This window comes from Elgaria multicarinata, chromosome 5 (genome assembly GCF_023053635.1).
Source record: "Elgaria multicarinata webbii isolate HBS135686 ecotype San Diego chromosome 5, rElgMul1.1.pri, whole genome shotgun sequence".
Taxonomy (NCBI): Eukaryota; Metazoa; Chordata; class Lepidosauria; order Squamata; family Anguidae; genus Elgaria; species Elgaria multicarinata.
Window position 1 is genome coordinate 15,194,510 of NC_086175.1, and position 22,133 is coordinate 15,216,642.

Sequence of the window (22,133 nt, forward strand, 5' to 3'; positions counted from 1 at the left end):
TTGGGAGTGGCCTTCCTATTAGTTGGGCAAACAAATACATTTTAGCAGAATGCATTTATTGGTAGCTTGGATAAATAATTTGGCTTCCCTTCTGTGAAGAATAGCCAACCATGATTAAAAAAAAAATCATCCACAATACAGAGACTCTCCTTGATTGAGGTGAGATTCCTGGCTGTCTCTGTGATGCCGCTCTCTCTTTAGGGCACCTTCTCAAGAGAGTTGGCTGGCTTTAATGGTTTTAAATTTGAGCATTGCACTTTGAGACCTTTTGAAGGTTAGGAGTGTCAAAGTACAACAAAACAAAAAATTCCCTCCCATTTTGCTGCCCCATTCAAGAGCCATTTTGGCTTTATAGTGGATGTGGGAGAAATTGCTGAAACGTTTCAGGAGGTGCTTATCTTATCATTATTTGTATTTTTTAAAGTAATCCATGTTAAAAGCATTCTCTCTCTCTCTCTCTCTCTCTCTCTCTCTCTCTCTCTCTTTTCTGAAGTATCCTTCTCCAGTGAGGAATGCCCTATAGCAAAGTGGAAGTTAAGTACTTTTGCCCTGAAACATTCTGGCTACCTTCCACCAACTCAAAAAAGTTATCTTCCATTTTAACGCCCATTTTGGTGGCAAAACCTTTTCAGTCTGAAATGTGCCAGCCTACCTCAGGAGTAAATAGTTTTGGGGGGAATGTCACATGGTTCATCAGGTGGTAAACCAAAAGCTATCACTGTGATCACAAATGTAATCTTGTCATCAGCACAATTGGAGAAATGGCTGCTGTGTTTGGAGTTGGTGAAACTTTTGTTTCAATTCGGTTCTGATGAGAATTTGCCAAAATTCAGAGATCTCCATATTTAGGGCAAAAAGAACCTGAGATATTTTTTTTTAAAAAAAATTCAAATGTGGAAGAAATATAAACTAATAGCGCTTAGGTTTATGGAAACATAAACTTTGTGCGCTTAGCTCTTAAAACTCTGGGTTTGAATTCCTGTGCATTCAGCCATCTTACTGCTTAATTAGGGTTGTCACTTCTGCTGTTCTCATAGGTTCCTCTCCTCATTTTAAACAGCTGTATGACAGACAGATACATCATGGTCCTCTCATTGCTGGGAATAGCTGAACCTATTGAATTTGGCTGGTGCAAATGGGCAAAGAATTCATTTCAGTTCATTTCTCGGAGGAATATACTAAAATCTGCAATGTTCTTTATATTAGAAAGAAATTGAGGTTTTAAATATTTGAATGTAGAAAAAAGTATGTGTTCTTCTAGCTGTGTCACTGATTGTATAACTCAGTTCATGCTGACCTTTTGCCACATAGTTATATCCTGAGGCTCACAACTTTGAGTTAAACTTTCAGGGCTTTGAACTGAACTGAAGATCATGCCAATTAATCATATTGGAAGCAGAGAAGACGACGGGGTGCTGTATATTGTAAAAGATAAATTTAGAATGCTTAGGAGATTTATTTATTTTTTGAATTCCAAAGCAAGCTGACTTGTTCTGCACCACCCAGAAGTGCCTTAAACCAATGCCCAGCAAAGCTTGGGCATGGTAGGGCTGTTGCAGGTGGGGGTGGCTGAGAGGCGTGGAGGTCGCCCATTGGTGGGCCTCATGTGGTGCCACTGGGCGAGGAGAGGGGAGCCTATAAATGGGCGCTCACCCCCTCCCTCGCCCTTCTTCGAAAAAGCAGCTGGCGAGGTTTGGAGCATCGCCAGCAGCGAACGAGGGAGCAACGCTCTCACACGAGGAGCATCTCACCGCGGGAGCAGCGCGTCAGCACATCGGGGCTCAGGTTTGGGGGGAGTGCCGGCTGGCCTTCCCCGCAATTCGGCGTCACCCTTGTGGCCACGAATGCCAATTTGTGCACCCCCCCTGCTTAAAGCAGTTTGGACTGGTTGGGGGGTGGGGGGGCACCTTTCCCGTGCCCGCTCAGGGAGGGAGCCGAGCTCCTTTTTTGCCTACCTTCGGAGGGAGGGGGACCTCTTCCTACCTCACGGTTCCTGCTCGGCTGTCGCGCCCAGCAGCCTCGGCCCAGCCCAATAGAACAGGGCGCCGGTCACAAGGCCTCTTTTGCTGTGCCCGTAACAGCGCACGACGGGACGCGGGGCAGTGGTGACAGCAAGGCTTGGCCTAGTCGGGCCTCTCCTTCCTGCGCTCGGCGCGGAGTGGCGCGGCGCAGCCCGGCACCCAGTTGGTTGGCTTCTGGGGTGAATACGGGGCCTATTAAAGAACTACGAGCAGCGGCAACCTTCTTGACCCCCCCTCAAGGGTTGAAGCCCTGATAGGCGGGGGCAGGCACACGCCCGACTGGGCGGAGAAGGACGCTGGGCAGCAGCACCTTCTGGCAATCGGCCTCTTTTGCCTAGATCGGGAGAAGAGCGGGCGGCTTGCTTCCCCCCCCAGCGCATTCGGCCCTTATTAGTTGTGGGGCCAGGAGGGATCATTATTGGCCAAATGGCCTAACGGGATTCCCTGCATAATTTGTTGTCTTGCAGGGCATTGTGGTAGGGGAAGTACAGACGGGCCGCCCTCCTCTCTTTCTTTCTCAAACCTGGCCAGGCCCGGATTAGAGGCTTAAGGGCTTCTTTGGTAGTGGGATTTCCCCATTAATATCAAGTAACCCAGGCCTACCCTTCTAGAAGGCACGGCCTGGTTTGGCCATTCACCCAGAACAATTGGGTTCTCTAGCCCCCCCCTTCTTGTTTCATCGTTATAGTTTCACTTCTGGGCACAGTAGGCTAAATAGCCCATATTTAGTTTTCAATTAATCTCTTTTGAGTGGGGAAAAATATATTAACTCGTGATAGATTACATCTAACTTATAAATCTTTAGTAGTTGATAAGCCTTTTTTAAAATGCCTCCTAAGAAAGGATTGGGAGGGAAGAAAGGCAAAGGAAAAGCCCCTCAACCTCCAGAAAAGCATCTTCGCCCTAGGCATGATTCAGCTTCAGATGAGGGCGAGCGGCCCGATATCGCAGCATTCATGGCACGGCTACAAGCTGCTGAACCAGAGAGAGGCGTTATCCCTCCACCCGAAACTTTAATTAGTTCATCAGGGGTGGGAGGATCTGGGCGCCCTCATACCAGGCGACAGACTCATGAAAGTATGTGGGCATCTGTTGCACCAAGGCTCGATGCCATCGAGGCTTCATCCAGTCACACACACCCAGGACCAGAGTTAACATCAGGACAAGATGGATCAGTGAACAACCAGACTCAACCTCTTCCTGGCATACCAGACAATCCTCCTGCCACCATTGCTACTCAGCCACCTCTGGGTACATGGCCTCCATTGATGTCAGGTGAGTCTAGCAACACTCAGAACACAAATCAGCCCTGGGGCTCTATGCCACCCTGGGCTTGGTGTCCGTGGTTCATGAGCCCTGATTGGCAGGGGATGCAAGGTGGGACAGGTCTTACAGGCCAACCAGCCCCCCTTGCATCAATTACACAAGCAGTTACGCCAAGCCTTATTCAAACCCCTACTACAGTAAAAATCCAGCCTATGCCAGAATTGACCCCAGTTACACAGTTAACCCAGAATATAGAACCTTCTCCAAATAAGGAGCCTAGTGTCATGCAGACTGAGGGGACAAGCTCTTCTCTCACTACGGAATCAAGAACCACTGAAAACAGTTCAAGGGTTGAACTTGAACCATCGACTTGATCGCACCTGAGTGTCCTCTCCGGTCCTGTAGAGCCCGCTCTGCTCCTTGGTATACTAAGGAGTTGCGGTCAATGAAACAGGCTGGACGTCGGCTGGAGTACAAATGGCGCAAGACTCGAAGCGAAGATGACCGAGCACGCTGTAGAGCGCATAATCGTGCCTATTGCGTGGCAGTGCGGGCAGCAAAGAAGGCTTACTTTGCTGCCTCCATTGCGTCCTCGAGTAGCCGTCCAGCGGAGCTCTTCCGGGTGGTCTGGGGGCTGCTAACATCCTCCCCAGCAAATGGGGCACTGGCTCCGTCAAGTACCCACTGTGACCTTTTTGCATCACACTTTGAGGACAAGATCGCTTCTCTCCGCAGTGAGCTTGACGTTGTTTTTAGTGCAGCTCCAGTTGAGGTGTCCGATGCCACCATCTGCCCAATTTTGTGGGATCAGTTCCAGTTATTGCGGCCTGATGATGTAGACAAGGTGCTTGCAGCATTGCGGCCGACCACTTGCCCTCTCGATCCCTGTCCCTCCTGGCTTATAAAAGCAAGCTGAGGGGGTCTGACTGGGTGGGTCCAGGGGGTGATAAATGCTTCTCTCCGGGAAGGGGTGGTCCCTGCTGTCCTTAAGGAAGCAGTAGTGCGACCACTCCTGAAGAAGCCCACCCTGGACCCGATGGTATTAGGCAACTACCGCCCAGTTGCTAACACTCCTTTTTTAGGGAAGGTACTTGAGAGGGTTTTGGCAGAGCAACTGCAGGCACTCTTGGAGGATACTGATTATCTAGATCCATTCCTGTCTGGGTTCCGATCTGGTTACGGGACTGAATCAGCCTTGGTCGCCCTGATGGATGACCTTTATCGAGAGAGGGACAGGGGGAATGCAACCCTGTTAATCCTGCTCGATCTCTCAGCGGCTTTTGATACCATTGACCATGGTATCCTCCTGGATCGACTCTGTGAGATGGGCATCGGAGGCACTGTTTTACAGTGGTTCCGGTCCTACCTACGGGGTCATTTTCAGAGAGTAGCATTGGGTGACCAGTCCTCGGCCTCCAGGCAATTGAGTTATGGAGTGCCGTAGGGCACCATCTTGTCCACAATGTTATTTAACATCTATATGAAGCCATTGGGTGCGGTCATTAGGGGATTTGGAGCTAAATGCCATCAATACGCTGATGACACGCAGCTCTATCTCCCTGTGACAACTGAATCAGGTGAGGCTGTGCAAGTCCTGGACCAGTGCCTAGACTCAGTAATGGGCTGGATGAGGGCCAATAAACTGAGACTAAATCCTGGCAAGACGGAAGCCCTGTGGGTGAGTGGTTCCCGAGTCCGGGAGACAGGCTCATTGCCTGTTCTGGATGGGGTTGCTCTGCCTCTGAAACAACAGGTTCGTAGTTTGGGGGTACTCTTAGACCCATTTCTGTTGTTGGAAGCTCAAGTAGCTGCCACGGCTCGGAGTGCCTTTTACCATCTTCGGTTGGTTCGCCAACTACGGCCTCTCCTGGACAGGGATAGCTTGACCACGGTGGTACAGGCATTGGTAACCTCAAGATTGGATTACTGCTACGCGCTCTATGTGGGGCTGCCCTTGAAGCTTCTCCAGAAGCTGGAGCTAGTGCAGAATGCTGCAGCTCGGCTGTTGTCTGGAGCTGCCCCTTTCCAGCATGTAACTCCTCTGCTGAGGGAACTGCACTGGCTGCCTATTCGCTACTGGGCCAGGTTTAAGGTTCTTGTACTTGTGTACGAAGTCCTAAACAGGATACCTGAGAGAGCGCCTTCTCCTGAGGTCATCCGAGGGCCTGCTCCTGGTGGTTCCACCTAGATCCATCCTCCGATTGGAATCCACCAGGGGAAGAGCCTTCAGCATGGTGGCGCCCCTCCTGTGGAATTCCCTGCCTCTGGAGGTCAGATAGGCTCCAACCTTGTACTCCTTTCGGCGCCTCCTGAAAACATCTTTATTCCAAGAAGCTTTTCCTTAACATGCAGCCTTGGATTTCTGTGTTGTTGTTTTGCTTCTTTTAAAATTTTGTTTTAACTGTTTTATTCTGTTTTTATTTTCATTTTACTTTGTACACCGCTCTGAAATTTTTTCAATGAGGAGCGGTATATAAATATTCTAAATAAATAATAAATAAGGGTTGCCGTGGGAAGCAACACCACTCCTTCTAGGGATGTGGCCACGCAATCAGCAACAAACACTGCAGTGGCATGCACAGCCGTATGGCAGGGCCCGGCGGGGGCAGCAGCCACCACTACAGGCACAATTACCCTCACAAATAAAGATCCCTATGCAGGAATTGATGGAGATGCCATTCCAACAGGAAGCACAACTTCTCCTTTAGGTTTTCATTTGTTGTCTGCAACTAGGGATAAGATCATTCGGGGAGAATTTGTAGATGTTTTCCCTCTCCTGTTCCGGGAACCGGATGTTAAGGATAAGGATAAGTCAGGGGATAGGGACTATGATAGGGCTAGGTGCAAGAAGGTGGCCAGGACATGGGGGAACTGGCTTCCTGGTTTTTTGATCTACATGGGGGTAGTACAACAGAGATTCCCTGACCGTGGTTGTATCATGACTAAATATTTAGACATGATATTTAGAGCATACACAGAATATGAGGGCGGGGCTAGGCTCACATATGATACATCTTTTCGCATGCAGGCAGCAATTGACCACTCCCTACCTTGGGATAGGAAAGATCATGATCTCTGGCTGCAGTTCATGACTCCTACCAAGCTGGGATTCACAGATAGAGCAGACAGTGGTCACCTCCTTGCCAAGCAGCAGCCCGCTTCCTTGGTGTCGGGGAACGCGGGTCATGGCCTGGGATCACAATACCTGATGGAACGCCTCTCCCGACATGAACCTACCCATACACTGCGCTCAACATCTAAGGTCCTCCTCTGAGTGCCTACTCCAAGGGAAGCTCGGAGGATGGCAACAAGGGAGAGGGCCTTCTCAGTGGTTGCCCCCCAACTGTGGAATGATCTTCCCGATGAGGCTCGCCTGGCACCAACATTGTTATCTTTCTGGTGCCAGGTCAAGACTTTTCTCTTCTCCCAGGTGTTTTAACAGCATTTAACAATGTTAAGTTTGTTTTTAATGGACCCCAGAATTGTTGTTTTTAAATGGATACTGTTGTTTTATACTGTTTTTATGTTTGTTTGGTTTTTTTGTATACTTTTAATGTTTACTATTTTTAATTGTTGTAAACCGCCCAGAGAGCTTCAGCTGTGGGTCGGTATATAAATATAATAAAATAAATAAATAAATAAATAAAATAAGGGGTTCAAAACCACCTGCTGTGTTGGGAGTACACCTCCCGTGGCGCATGTACACGCTCCCAATGCCAATACAGACATGAATGCCCAAAATGTGGGGGGCATCACCCAGTTACAAACTGTACTAGAACCAGGGGTGGAAGGGGCAATCCCAGAGACAATCAAGTTAACCGGAAACCTGGTAGCCAACAGCCTCCTCCAAAAGGGGCCCAGCCCAATCAAAATTGAGCAGCTATGCCAGCTGCTTAATAGATACCCAAAACACAGTGATGCAATATATTTAGAAGCAGGTTTCAGAGAGGGTTTTAGAATCCCTTTTCAAGGAATTTGTGAACCTTCTTTTTCCAGAAATCAGAAGTCTATCTTTCAATTTGAACAATTGGTTAGATCTAAAATTCAAAAAGAAGTGGAAGCCGGGAGGATTGCAGGCCCATTTTCAGTTCCTCCCATCCCCAATCTGTGGGTATCACCTCTGGGCATTGTGCCCAAGAAGACATCAGGCGACTACAGATTAATTCATAATCTGTCAGCCCCTAGAGGGAATTCTGTAAATGATTCTATTCCTGACCACCTCTGCTCAGTACATTATACCCCTTTTGACCGGGCAGTGGAAATTATCTGGGGAAACGGGCCTAGGGCATTGATGGGTAAGTGCGATAGCAAATCTGCCTTTCACATTATGCCCATCAATCCGGCAGATTTCGATCTTTTAGGGTTCCAGTTCCAGGGTCAATATTTTTTCAATAAAACATTACCAATGGGACTATCAATCTTGTGCACCATGTTTGAAAGGTTCAGCTCGTTCTTAGAGTGGGCCTTGCAAGATTGGACTGGCTTAGGAGATTCCACCCATTATTTAGATTAGGGATGTGCTCCGCTCCGATTAGGAGCGTAGAAGCAGTAGCGGATTGGCCTGCTCCGCCTTACCCAGAGGCGGAGTAGGAGCGGACCGCGGACCCCCTAGAAGCAAGGCGAAGAGAAGCGCCCATTTTTCAGAGCTCCGAGTTCAGGCGGAGCGCTCCGGTCGCCATCTTGAAAACATTTCGCCATAGGATTGCATTGCGGCAAATAATCGCGCATAGCTACGTTGTTTTTGAAGCTATCATTCTGAAAATTCTTGTGCACAGAGAGTCGTGGATGGGGGTCATTTTGAGACCACTCTCACCTCTCTGCGTTATCTGGGTCGCGTGCTATGTTTTTGTGAAAATCGGGTCAACCGCGCGGCTCAAACTGCGTTTTCGGCTTTTCGCCCATAGGATTGCATTGAGGGAAAGAATCGGGGATAACTGGGGGGGGGGGTTAAGCTATCATTCTGAAAATTCTTGTGCACAGAGAGTCGTGGATGGGGGTCATTTTGAGACCACTCTCACCTCTCTGCGTTGTCTGGGTCGCGTGCTATATTTTTGTGAAAATCGGGTCAACCGCGCGGCTCAAACTGCATTTTCGGCTTTTCGCCCATAGGATTGCATTGAGGGAAAGAATCGGGGATAACTGGGGGGGGTTAAGCTATCATTCTGAAAATTCTTGTGCACAGAGAGTCGTGGATGGGGGTCATTTTGAGACCACTCTCAACTTTCTGCATCGTACGGGTCGCGGGCTAGAAGTTTTTAAAAAATCGGCGGGAAAAATACCTTTTTCAAAGGGCTGAGGGGCAGAGTCAGCTCCCGGTCATGATGATCCCAAAGTTGGAGGAGGGCATAGGCAAAACAGGTAACTTGCGATTCTGGGAAACTTCTCTTTCTTCATCTGAACGGGCTTTTCCCCGTGTTTTTTAACACAGTAGCCCCACCAAATGCACAAACACAACCTGAAATCATATACTAAGCCAAGAATAAGAGATAGAAACACAGCACTGCTCCCCACCCTAACCTTGGTGAACAACTGAATCGATGTGGTGCAAGGGGATGAGCTCCCCTAGGGCATCTCATCGTGGACGTGCCCCCACTCTCTCCTGCACTGGAAGGCCATTAGAGCCTTCCAAAGAGAGTAAAACGGTGGAGCAATGCCTATCATGAGTTGAAGTGAATGGTCACTTTTCAGTGGTGGAGCAATGCCTGTTATGAGTCGAAGTGAGCGTTTTACTTCTTCTCAGAGCTGTTGGTGGCTGTCAGTGTCTTGAACTGGCAGCTACTTCCCCCTCCCCCGGGCACGTCCCCCTATTGCTGGTAAAAGACAGATATAGCCTTTTTAAAAAAATTCTTCTTGCTGTTTATTGAGCAACACTGCTGCTTTTAATTCCACCCCTCCTTTGTTTATTGATTGATTTATTCCATTTTATATGCATTACTGGCTTATCCTTGGCTCACTTCCTTATGCCCCCAGAAATGCCAGCTGCATGCCTGCCTGCCTTACCTCCCTCCTCCCCTGCCCACCTCGCAGGGATGTTGTGTGTGGGGTGCCCGATTTTCAAAAATTCCCCAAAAATCAGGGGATGATGGGATTGCTTTGAAACTTGGCGTGCGTGTGTATATCCCCATGAGGTGTCATGGTGCCAAACATGAGGTTTCTAACTTGAACAGAAAAAAAGTTGTATAATTTTTTAGCTTTCAATGCAAGCCTATGGGGGGGGGGAAACGGAGCTCCGGATCCGGATCCGGAGCTCCGGGCAGAGCGGAGCGGAAGTGGGTGGAGCGGGGGCGGAGCGGCCCGCTCCGGAAAATGGCGGATCTGCAAGTGAAGCGGAGCGGGGGGTCCGTGCACACCCCTAATTTAGATGACTTCTTCTTTTCTGGGCCAGCAAATTCAGGGCAATGCGAATACCTCATGTGAGAGTTCCATCAACTCTCAGAGGAGGTGGGCGTGCCTCCTCTGAGAGTTGGCACATGAAAAGACTGAAGGTCCACTTACTTCCCTTACATACTTGGGCATTGAATTAGACTCTGTTCTGCAATGTTCCAGGCTCCCACAAGATAAGTTAATTGCATTGCACAACAGGCTGGTCACCATGCGTGACTGCCGAAAAATTACCCTACAATTACAGGAATTGGTGGGGCACTTAAATTTTGCTTGCAGAGTGGTAGCCCCTGGAAGGGCCTTTTCTAGGCGCCTTTGCTATGCCATGAAGGGCTTGACCCGCCCTCATCATCACGTTAGAGTTACTCAAACCATACGTGATGACTTGAATGTTTGGCTTTCCTTTTTGGAAGCATTTAATGGAGTCTCCTTCTAGAGGAAACAATTACTCTTGGAGGCAGACATGCAATTTTTTTCCGATGCAGCGGACAGGTGGGTTTTGGGGTTATTTGGAAGGACCGTTGGTGTGCTGAGGTTTGGCCTGATGGTGTGCTGAGGTTTGGCGTTCATCAGCTATTTCTAGAGATTTAACCTTCTTGGAGTTTTTTCCAATATATGTGGCTACACATTTATGAGCCAAGGAATTGTCTAATTCTGTCATACAATTTTGGTGCAATAATCAAGCCATGGTCCATGTTATCAATTCCTTATCATCCTAGAACCCAAGAGTTATGGATTTAGTAAGAGCATTTACTTTACATTGTCTCCAGCACAATATACTTTTCAAGGCCCGTCATGTCCTGGGCCTTGATAACCCCATTGCTGACGCATTATCGCGTCAGCAGGTCCAGAAATTTTGGGAACTGGCCCCTTGGGCAAGATTAACACTGGAGGTCATGCCGAAGAAGTTATAGGAGATTGGCAACTGGAGATAAAAACAGCCATGTGGCAGTCGCTCGCACCTAGCACCAGGGCAGCATACAAAAAAGCAAGTAGTGAGTTTCACCTATTTTGGGATAACATGCAACTACCGCAGGTTTGGCCTATCCCAGTGGATCACCTACTTCAGTTTTGTGTGATAGGGAGGATGAAAGGTTTAGCCCCCAGGACCATTGGTGGTAAGCTAGTGGCCCTCGCCTTTCTGGCTAAGTGCCGGGGACTGCCTGATAATTCTTCTGATTTCCGTATTAGGAGGTCCTTACGGGGGTGGGCCAGGGCCACACCATCTGCCCCAGATACTAGGTGCCCACTCTCACCCGATATTTTGATGGGGCTGGGTGCGCAATGGCATGCCATGTGTTCATCACCATTTGAGGTTTCCCTTTTTCATGTGGCTGCACTAACAGCCTTTTTTTTGAGCTTTCAGTATCTCGAAGCTGGTAGTGGCATCAAAACATGATCATTCAGGTAGGGCTTTGATGGTCAGTGACTTGCAGTTACTACCACAGGAAATGCGCATCACGTTGAGATGATCCAAAACTGACCAATTAGGGAGAGGACAGGTAGTGTCCCTTTACCCATCTACCAAGAAAGAATTATACCCAGTCCAAGCTTTGAATGACTTCATGGCACTTCGGGGAACTGCCCCGGGCCCATTGTTTTGACATCAAGACTCTGCCCCTTTAACTAAATTTCAATTCTGAGCAGTAACTAAAAAGGCCTTGACAGTGTTAGGTTTAGGGCACCATCAATTTGGAACTCATTCATTCAGAATTGGGGCTGCCTCGACAGCATCTGCAATTGGTTTTACAGCCCACAAGATTCAAGCCATAGGCAGGTGGCGATCCCAAGCCTACAAAGCTTATGTGCGCCAATTGCCCCAATAGGTGAGGTGTTGGCATATTTTGATTTTGTTATGTTTACTTTTAGATCTGAGGGCAGGCCAAGCCCCGGTACGTGTACTAATCTGCGGCCATAGTTACGTCTTCTGGGCCGGAAGGAGGGCATCCAGTACAGCCATTGGAACTCAACTGGGTTTGAGTCGAATTGCCAATGTCCAGTGGATGGGCAAGCGGGGCATGCGTTGGGAGCACCTCTCTTCAACGCTGTTTCAACCAAGAGTTGCTTTTCCTCCCCCTCAGGTGTTGTTGATACATCTTGGAGGAAATGATGTGGGTGTGCTGACTGGCAAGGCCCTGATCCTGAAAGCTATTGCAGATTTTCAGTTGATACGGCAACATTGGCCAGGGATTCTTATCTTGTGGTACTGCATTATTCCCAGACAAAATTGGAGGGCTGGCCACGATCCTAGAGCTTTGGACCGGGCCAGCCAAAAAGTAAATAGTGAAATTTATAAACACCTTTTAAAACATGGGGATGTTAACATCCAACATCCATCAATTATTAAATCCCGGAGGGAGCTGTACAGGAGTGACGGGGTACACCTATCGGACCTCGGCAATGACTTATTTCTCTTGGATCTGCAGAGGGGTTTGCAGGAGATAATCTTGCATAGTTGGGGGGATTCGACTAAGCCTTAGGCTTGTCTCCCCTGTGGCAGGGAAGCGGACATTTTCACATCATGAGGATTGGTGAGCATTCCAAGGCACCTAACGGTAAGGGGTAAACGCCTGAGGCTCACCAGCTGCAAACCTAGCGGCCCAGCTGGCGAGATAAGGGTTACCCTTGAGGCCAACCTTCCTCACTCACCCGGAGGCTAGCGTCACGGGGAGGAGTGACACCGGAAAGGTCTCCCACCCCAAAATGCATGTTTCAAAAGAAAGTACATTTTAAAATGAGAATTTTTGTCTAGCTTATTTTAACAACAACAACAAATTAATGCAGACACATGACACAGTACACTTTGGAGTGAACACATGCAAAAATCACATTTGATTGGAAAAGAAGAGTTATTCGTCTATCGCTAAGACAGACCAAAGCCAAACCCTCACTATATCTATACAAGTTAAAAAGCATAAGTAGTCACCATGCCTGTATGTGCTATCCTTTGTTTATCTTTTCAAACAGGCTTGCTTCCTCCCCCACAGATCTGAAACCATTGGTGATCTCATTAATCAGTGCCTTTCTGATGATTTCTAATTACTAATTATAAACAGCTATGTGCGATTGACTCCCCTTGTAACCCCCAGATAATTATTAATGTGCTGCGTTTCACCAAGTGATTTCTATAAACAGATTGGATTTTATTCCATGTCCCATTATGGGTGAAAATTTTCTTTTCTGTTCAGTGGTAGCAGGTAGCTGGTAGGGGGCCAGTGGTGGGGGAGATCTATACAAGGAGTTCTGATTAAAACATTTAAATCATTTCTGCTCCACCACCCTCAGTAACTAGTTTCAAACCACAGTGGCTGTCTTGGTTATGTTCCCAGCAGGTTATTAACAATTAATTAGCAATACTACTCGAACACCATCTTCTCTGCAGTACTAGACTAATTGCACAGCACTGGAATGCCACTACACTTCGCAAACAAACTGCGAGCCATAGGCACTTGCTTTGTAGCAAGGATCTATACAGTTTATTAAATGTTGTTGTTTTGTTGTCGTTGTTTTTAACTACTGCCTCTTTCAGAAAGTGAGAAACAAAAGTAGGCTTGTGCTCTGTATTTCTCTCGAAAGGTAGAGAATTTCAGGTCTGCTTGAGGAAGTCAGTTTCTTTGTGAGAAGTACTGGAGTATCTGAACCAGTAAGCCAATATATACCAGTTGCTGGGGACTATAGGTGGTAGGGTGCTGTTACATCTGGGTCTTGTTTATGGGGCCCTGGTTGACATCTGGTTGGCCACTGTGTGAACAGAGCATTGGACTAGATGGAGCCTTGGTCTCAACCAGCATGGTCCTTCTTATGTTCTTATGAAAAACTGTGATGTATCTGTACTACCTAATTCTGTACAAATCTACTCATGGAGAACAAATAGGAGCTCATTCAGGCACTGTTCATCCCAAAGCAGTTCAACATAAGAAGTGCCCTGATGCTGGATCAGGCCAAGGGTCCATCTAGTCCAGCACTCTGTTCACACAGTGGCCAACCAGCCATCGGCCAGGGATGAACAAGCAGGACATGGTGCAACAGCAACCTCTCACCCATGTTCCCCAGCAACCTGTGCACATAGGCTTACTGCCTCGAATACTGGAGTTAGCACACAACCATCAGGGCTAGTAGCCATTGATAGCCTTTGCCTCCAGGAATTTATCCAACCCCCTTTTAAAGCCATCCAGATTGGTGGTCATCACTACATCTTGTGGTAGCGAGTTCCATAATTTAACTATGCACTGCATGAAGAAATACTTCCTTTCATTTGTCCTGGATCACTCACCAATCAGTTTCGTGTGATGACCCCATTTCTAGTTTTTTGAGAGAGGGAGAGAAATGTCTCCCTATCCACATTCTCCATAGCATGCATAATTGTGTACACCTCTATCATGTCTCCCTTTAGCCTCATTTTTTTCCAAGCTAAACAATCCCAGTTGATGTAACCTTCCCTCATCGGGGAGATGCTTGAGCCCCTTAATTATTTTAGTTGCCCTAAGTATTCTAAGTGTGGTCACACTATAGATTTGTATAAGGGCAGCATGATACTGGTCGTTTTATTCTCAAAACCTTTTCTTATAATGCCTAACATGGAGTTTGCCTTCTTTACAGCAGCCACACACTTGGTGGACATTTTCATCGAGCTGTCTACCACAATCCCAAGATCTCTTTCTTGTTCAGTCACAGCCAGCTCAGATCCCATTAGGTTATACTTGAAGTTGGTTTTTTTTTGCCCCAACATGCATCACCTTACACTTGCTTACATTGAACTGCAACTGCCATTTCTAAAAAATCTCCCAGAAACTTCTTTGCACTTTTCATTAGCCAGCTCCAAAACTTGAGCCTTTGTCCACCCCTCTGTATAGTTCATACATTTCCAAATCTCATGGCCTACACTCTATACACTGACAGAGCGAACCCCTTTCACAGCTGCCTCCTACTCTGAAACTTTGGATGCTTGAAGATGAAGAATTTCATCTTCGCAATTACTGATAGAAACTGACCTGATCCATGCCTTCCGGATTAATGTGTGGATTGGAACGTAGCCATCTGTCAGATTTCACACTTATAAGAACATAAGAAGCACCATGCTGGATCAGGGTCCATCTAGTCCAGCACTGTGTTCACACAGTGGCCACTTCTTCAAATGATGCGCTGCAGACTTTCGGCTATAAAAATGTATCAAAATGCTTTTAAGGATTCCTATTTTGAGAGGAAAAATAGGTTAAGAAGTATATATTGTGAGATTTTTTTTTTCAAAACTGCATATTTAAATGTGAATTTTCATGTTGATTAAAGTGAAGTTTTATGCAAAAGCAGGTTAGCATAGACTGAATATCTGTGAAAATGACATGGACCAGAAATAGGCTCATTCATCCATCCCTAGCAAATTATGGATTTTTTTAAAAAAATGCATATTGACCAGCCAAATAGCCCAGGTGATTAGTTGCCTTGATTTTCTATTAATTACCTTCTATTGTTAGTGACCAAGCTATGCCAAACCTGAAGAAAGACTTTGCATAGCAGGATAACATAGCCCAGACATAGGGAACCTTTTCTCCCAGGTAGAGAAAAGCTCTTATCTCAAATCAGCTGCTGATCAGAGATAAGAATGATTCCTAGCTCAGTGATGAGAAAGGATGATATGTGTGTGTGCATGCCTGCATGAGTGATGTGTGAGAGGTGAGCATGACTACCTGGGGACCGCCCTATGGCCACTGCTGGCATGCAGTCCCTGGACATATCCTAAATAGCAAACTGACTCATTCAAGGAGCTCACACACTTAATCCTGACAATGAAGAAGACCACAGAGGAAGAAAGACAATATGCAATTTTTAAAAAAGAAATAAATCCATAATTTGACTTTTCCCCCCAATATCAGGGAAATCACGGAACATTTGGACTGCATTCATTCACTCCACCCTGAGATAGATATGACTGAAGAAGTAATAGATTGCAATGTAAAAAATAATGTCCCTTGTTTTGCGAGGGCAAATGACTACATCTTTCAAATTCTTGCAACAGATACCTTACAACTGCAGCTAGCAAGGATTACAGATGATTTGAAACCATCTAGTGTGAAACTGCCTTTGCAGTAGGAATATGGATCATTATATCTACTTTTGAGATACTTCCAAGTTATAAGATAAACGAAGTAAGTAGTCCTTGTGTATATAATGAGTACTTTTCTTTGAATGAAATTCCCATCTCATTTGTCTCAGGGAAAATGGTTATGTCATCCTGCAAAGCCATCCTAAAAGCATAGCTCCAATGCAAAACTCATCAAATAAGTCTTGAAGAGCTGCTTGTAAAATAATAATAACTGAGAATTCAAATATAGTGTGGTTTGGCTCCACCATTATATTTAACTTCGACAAGAATATTGTTCAGGTTGAGGTAATTTTTGACATCCAGTAATAAGGCTCGATAAATCGTTACATTTAATGCTCGGTGTTGGAGATCCTGAAATAGCTGAGCACTGTGGAGAAAGGCGTAAGCATGATCCTTGGGATGGGTCCCTATCTCAGTCTGAAATGGTACAGTCCTGACACAGAAATACAACCTCAGTGAGAATTAAGGCTCATTCTGTCCAAGTTACCTCACTATCATCATTTGCCTGCATCTGAAAATGCCAAGCAAGCTGTGTTGGCACGTTCTAGAGATGAAACGAGGAAGCAGTTGGCAGTTACCAAGTTTTTGGCTATGTCTGGTGAGTCATGTGAAGCCAGCACTGCTCAACCACCTGTTATCCTGTCTCTAATGCAAGGAACATTCAAAATTAAAAGAGAAACTCTGATTCTATTTAAATACAATGCCACAGAAGATGAAATTATGGGATTTGTGTGAAATGTGATCATATGTATATCATGTAGTAATGGTGAAAGAATATTTTCCCCAAAGGCAGTAAGGGATAAATAAGCATGTACATTTCTTTATAAAATTGTTCATCTTTTGATTTTTAGGATTTTTTTTTTAAAAAAATTGAGGTATTATTTTTTTTTTTTAAAAAAATACGCTGTTATTTTTAAACATAAAAAGATGAAACTTAGTACCATGATAGCTCTTAAGTAGCTCTTAAGTAGGGCTTTAGGCATGCCAAGGTTAAGCATATCAGTTCATCCCTTGTTTTTGGGGGGAATTTTTAAAGTTCAAACTCAAACCTCCTTTGGGGTCTAGCACCTTGAGAAGTAACCAACTTTCAGGGTTGCTCAGGCCCCCTAAGATATGTCAGTGAGGTAATCATCATTAAGTAGTAGTCCTGCTTGACCATCTTCTGCTTGGGGCTCATGGCAGGAGCCGGGAAGCCTCCAAGGGCAATTGGGTCGAAGGCCTGCACCTACCTTGGCCTGTGCTTCTCGCCCACCAAGTGCTCCAGCACCAAGACTGGCCTGGGCACTTCCCCCCTTTGTTGGGCCTACTCAGACCTGAGGAAGAAGCTGCCATAATTTTTCTTGTCTCCACAGAAAATGAAAACTACAACTCCTGGCATGCCTTTCACCATGGTGCCCGACCTGCCCAATGGGAGTCCTGCCACCGAGGGTCATGGCAAGTGTAGTCTGGCTGATCGGTCCATGCTGCACTGTGCAAGTGGTGCCTGTAGGTAGGCTATGAGGGAGCCAGCAGACTAACAGATTGATAGCTCGGTTGTTGGCAATGGGCCCCAGAGCCACAGCCTCATCCCCTCCCGCTCCTGATGGACCTTAGCAACTGAAACGCTTGGCCACAGGCACTCTCCCTTCAGGCCCAGATAATGTCTGCCAAAGCCCGTTAAGGCTTTCCTCCTGCCCAAGGCATGCTGGGAGTTGTAGGCATAAGCCTAGGTCCCTGAATAATGTATTAATCTTTGAACACTATATGATGTGTGGTTGGAGACAACTGGAGAGTGTGCCTTCTTAATTGTGGCACCCTGCTTATGGATTACTTTTTTCTCAGGAAGGCTTGCCTAGTGACTGCATTAATGGCTTTCCAGTGCCAAGTGAATTTTTAAAAATTATTTTTATTTTCCAAGGCCTTTTAACTTGATTAGATTTTTTATGATGCATGCCCCCCACCCTGTTATAATTAAATCACAACATTCCAAGACAGATGCAGGAATTACTGAATAAAGTGTATGAATATGATGTAAAAGGCTGACCATATCATTGAAACAGAAGAGTAAATGGAGGAATGACTGACAGCTGAGGCTAGAATGGAATGGTGGTCGGGGTGAGTGGCAGTTGAGGGAGAACAAAGAGGAGAACAGAAGGAGAACAAAGAGTTAGTGAGAGGTCAGTAAAGTGGGGTCTGAGTTAGGAGCGAGAGATAGTGACGTGGTTTGCATATAATGATCTGGTTTGCTCACCCATACTTTATTTAAAACCAGCCATTATACTTGCCAATACTACACCTCCCAGCATGCCTTTTTCAGCCCGCAGGTACCTGAGTCCTCTGAGACATCTGCTTGTTGCTGATGCTGCTCCTTGATAGAGCATCTAGGATTAGCATCACCAAGGAGGGGAGGTAAGTGGCTGTCAGTGGACATGACTAGTCCTGGCCAATCTTGCTGGGACTGCCTCAGCCTGCGCTTTTCACCCACCAAGTGCTCCATCAGGAGCCTGTACTGAAGGGTCGGGGCTGGGCAGGGAACCCACCTTCATTGGGTCTGTTTCTGGGCATGCGCAGAGTGCCTCCCATTCCTCCCTCCTACTTAGGGGTGAAGGCTGGGCGCTTGCTTCCCCCAGATCCTGAGAAAACAGTGAAATTAGGACGGAGTGCCTTTGAGCATGTTTGGCCCCTCAAAAGTCACACTGTTGTATCTAGTTACGATTTTAAAACCATGCAGAGGGTGGAGGAGGCACAGCAAATGGACACCACCCATTTTATGTGGTCTGTTTCCTTTATGAGGAATTCAGTTGACTGCTTGAGACCAACCTTAGGAGTTGGGGTTGTGAAAAGCACACAGCGGCCACCCAACTGTGCACTCACAATGGCCGCCAAAGGCTGGTAACTCTGGCTTCCTGCCCAAGGCATGCTGGGACTTCCACCCAAGGCATGCTGAGAGTTGTAGGCGTAAGCCTTAGTTTTTATTAAATTCTTTAAAAATACATAAAACCCCAAATTCTGTGTTTTTAGATTTTTTTGGTACATTATATAACCAGATCTATCCGCATGCCGAATTTCATATTTGTAACTCATCTGGAAGTGGGTAAACATTTCCAGACATACGTGACACACACATACTTTCCAGTTTATAGGTAGAGATTCCATGGTCCTGAACAAGCTCCCTGTTGGCTGTCTTTGGTCCCCTCCAGACCATTTTAGCTTTTTTCCTAAATGCTTTCTCTATTTCTGCAAACCTTAGGGTTCTCTCAAACCTTCTAATACCGCCTTTTTGAGGTGACATTTTGGCTACATAAGCATTAGCACATACAAATATTGGAAATATGATGCAGATGCAAGGTTCAGAAGTATCAGATATAGATTTTATAAAATTTTATCTGTTGTGATGTTTTATTGATCAGGGTGTTTCTGTCATGTTAATATGGCTGCATTGCCATTACTTCAAAGTATATTGTCATGCAGGCTATATCCTAGATTTTGTGTTAATAATTGTTCAGTTTAATAAGAACATTAATTCAAAAAATAGAAATGAGTTGGTGACCTTATTCTTCACATTTGAATGTTATTCTAACATTTGAAACCAATGAGATTCCCCACAAACATTAATAAGTGCTAATAGTAATGATTTCTTTTTCCTGAATATTTCCTTTTTACTAATGCACACAAGCCTATTCATCCATTCCATTTCGTCTCCCTTTGAAAATAGAGATGGAAGATTTTAACAGTAGATTTTGTTTTTATTTAATTAATTACATTTACATTAGGCTATAGAGTTGATAATGACTCAGCTTCTTCTTTTGACTATTAATCTAAAAGATGAAATATAACAGATGGGGGGGCTGTCTTCACAGCACTGTGTTGGTACCCCATTCTCTTAAATCACATGGTTTTGCTTTCCCAGGGTGGCATTGGGTAATCCCATGCCAAGAAGATTTTGGGCTGTCATCTTGGTACTGGAGCCCATCCTCTCTTCCTGGCTTCTGACAACCAATCACCGGTTGCCTTCTGCCAGGACTGCCACTCAGATTGGCCGTAGAATGAGGTTAGACAGAGGAAGAGCCAGCGTGACTTTGCTCCCACCAAAATGTTGGGGTAAGTGCCCTGACTATTTTATCACACAATGTATTTCACATCCTTGGCACTACCTTCCCCCCTCACTACCCAGGTACATGAATATTCAGTTTCCTTGTGTTGCAAGATTCAGTACATTATTTGAGAATGTTAGTGGTATCAGGTTCAGTATAATACCAAATAAGTAGGTAGCAATCAAAGAGAACCACAGATATTTTGGTTCTTAAGGCAGAAAATCCCAATGCTACACTTTAGGATGGCAAAATATAATAAACCCAATAATTGACAATTTGCATCCCTTTAATGTTAGGTCAACATTTGCCACTTGAAGAAGCCCATCTCATCCTGTCTTGTGGTAGGACCAATCTTCTTGAGTAGAAATGACTAGCCCCTATGCATCCAGATGACACACAGGGGATCCCGGGGTCAGGCAGGGGTCAACCCTCCCTTGCCCTGGGATAATGGGCACCATTTTTGGCCTGGTATTTCCTGCAGTCTCGTGAGCAGCTGGGAAAAGCAGCGCACAGGGTGCAGCGCTCCACAGGAACGCCACGGCCATCGGGGCAGGGTGGGGAGACCTGGGGGGGAGATCAGAGCCAGGGGGAGATCGGGGCAGGGTGGGGAGATCAGGGGGATCGGAGCCAGGGGGTGGGGGGGAATCAGAGCCAGGGGGAGATTGGGGTAGGGTGTGGAGATCTGGGGGGATTGGAATCAGGGACGGGGGGGGGAGATCAGAGCCAGAGGGTGGGGGGAGATCAGAGCCAGGGGATAGGGGGATTGGAGCCAGGGGAAAAGACTGGAGCTGGGGGGGCAGGGGGGAGCGAGGAGAATGATATTTTTTTAAAAAAAACTTACCTAAGCGCATTAGCGTTCATGCGCATCCAGCTCCTTTAAACATAAGAAAAAATGGCGGATGTGATGGGGTTTTCCTTTACCCCATCGCATCTGACATGTGGATAGGAGCAACAGCCCGTGCTACTTCTAGCACGGGCTAGCCCCTCCTCACCACTGGATTATCAGGTAGGTCTAGCAAAGCCCTTAAATATGCCACCTGATTACAATATTAGATTCTTCGGATCATTCCTTAGGAAAATTTGAGACTGTTTGCTAGAGTGTTTCCTTTAAAGTTCTGAAATGTGAGACTCAACTGGAAAACAAAAGTTGCAGCCTGTAGCAAGTCACGAAAAAGATGCAAATCTCACAAGATCAATGGTTTAAATTCTCTGAACTTAGCAGTCAAAATTTATGCCACAAATAAGGAAATAACAGAAAACATTGGGGATCATGAATAATAAAAAGTATAATTGACAAGCGAAACATTGTTTTCATTTTGGCAAAACACTCAAACATTAAGGTGAGCTGCAAAAATAAGGTTCTGCCATTATAAGCCTCAAAACTCTATTGCTTCTAAACCTGACACCTGCTGAACTAATAACTTGAAACTTGGCATCCACGATGGAGCTAATGTGCAAAATGTCAAACTGATCCAATAAAAATTGCCTCAGGTAGAGCAAGTTAAAAGTACTGAACATTGTCACATTTATCCTTTTTACCACAATTTGAGCCATGGCATATCATCTATTTATTTCGCAATTTCTGTGAAAACTACCTATGTCCTTCTTTCAGGCTCGTCTTTCACTGGGTTGGTCAACTCCTGAGAAGGGGTTCAAAAGTTATTAATGTTTTCCTTCTTGATTAAAGCCTATGGCAGCAACAGCTGGTAAAGTTATGTCAGGTTTACTCAGTTTAATTTTGAAGTCAGTACTCCAATGTTTTAAATGGTTTTGTAGCAGAGGAAATCTACTGAATTCTGCATGGGATGCTAAGTAAGGGACCATTAAGCCTTTGACGCACAAACACAGCCACTGTAGTCTGAGTTATATTGCCAAAAGGGCATCCAGTTGAAATGTAAATTGTAGGCATACAGATGACAAACAAGAATGGGTCAACTCACAGGAGGTTTCCTCTAAAAATACAATGAGGCTTCATAAGGTAATAAAGGACCAGGCAGTGGATCATCTTTGCTGGTACCACACCCTCTAGGGCAGTGGTTCCCAAACTTTTTCAGGTAACCATCCCCTTGATTCCACAAATTCTTGGCCAGTGCCCCGTACCCTACACTATAAAAATAATTATTCACAATAGCGGTTTTCAACGACCCACTAAGGAAGATAATAACAATAAAGTTCAAAACAGTAACAATTATTTTTTTATTCAAAATCCAAAGCACCCGCCGCAGGCTTGCCGAGGGAGGGAGTGAAAAGAGTGTGAATGCCTCTGTTTTGCAGCCAGCATGTCGGGGCACA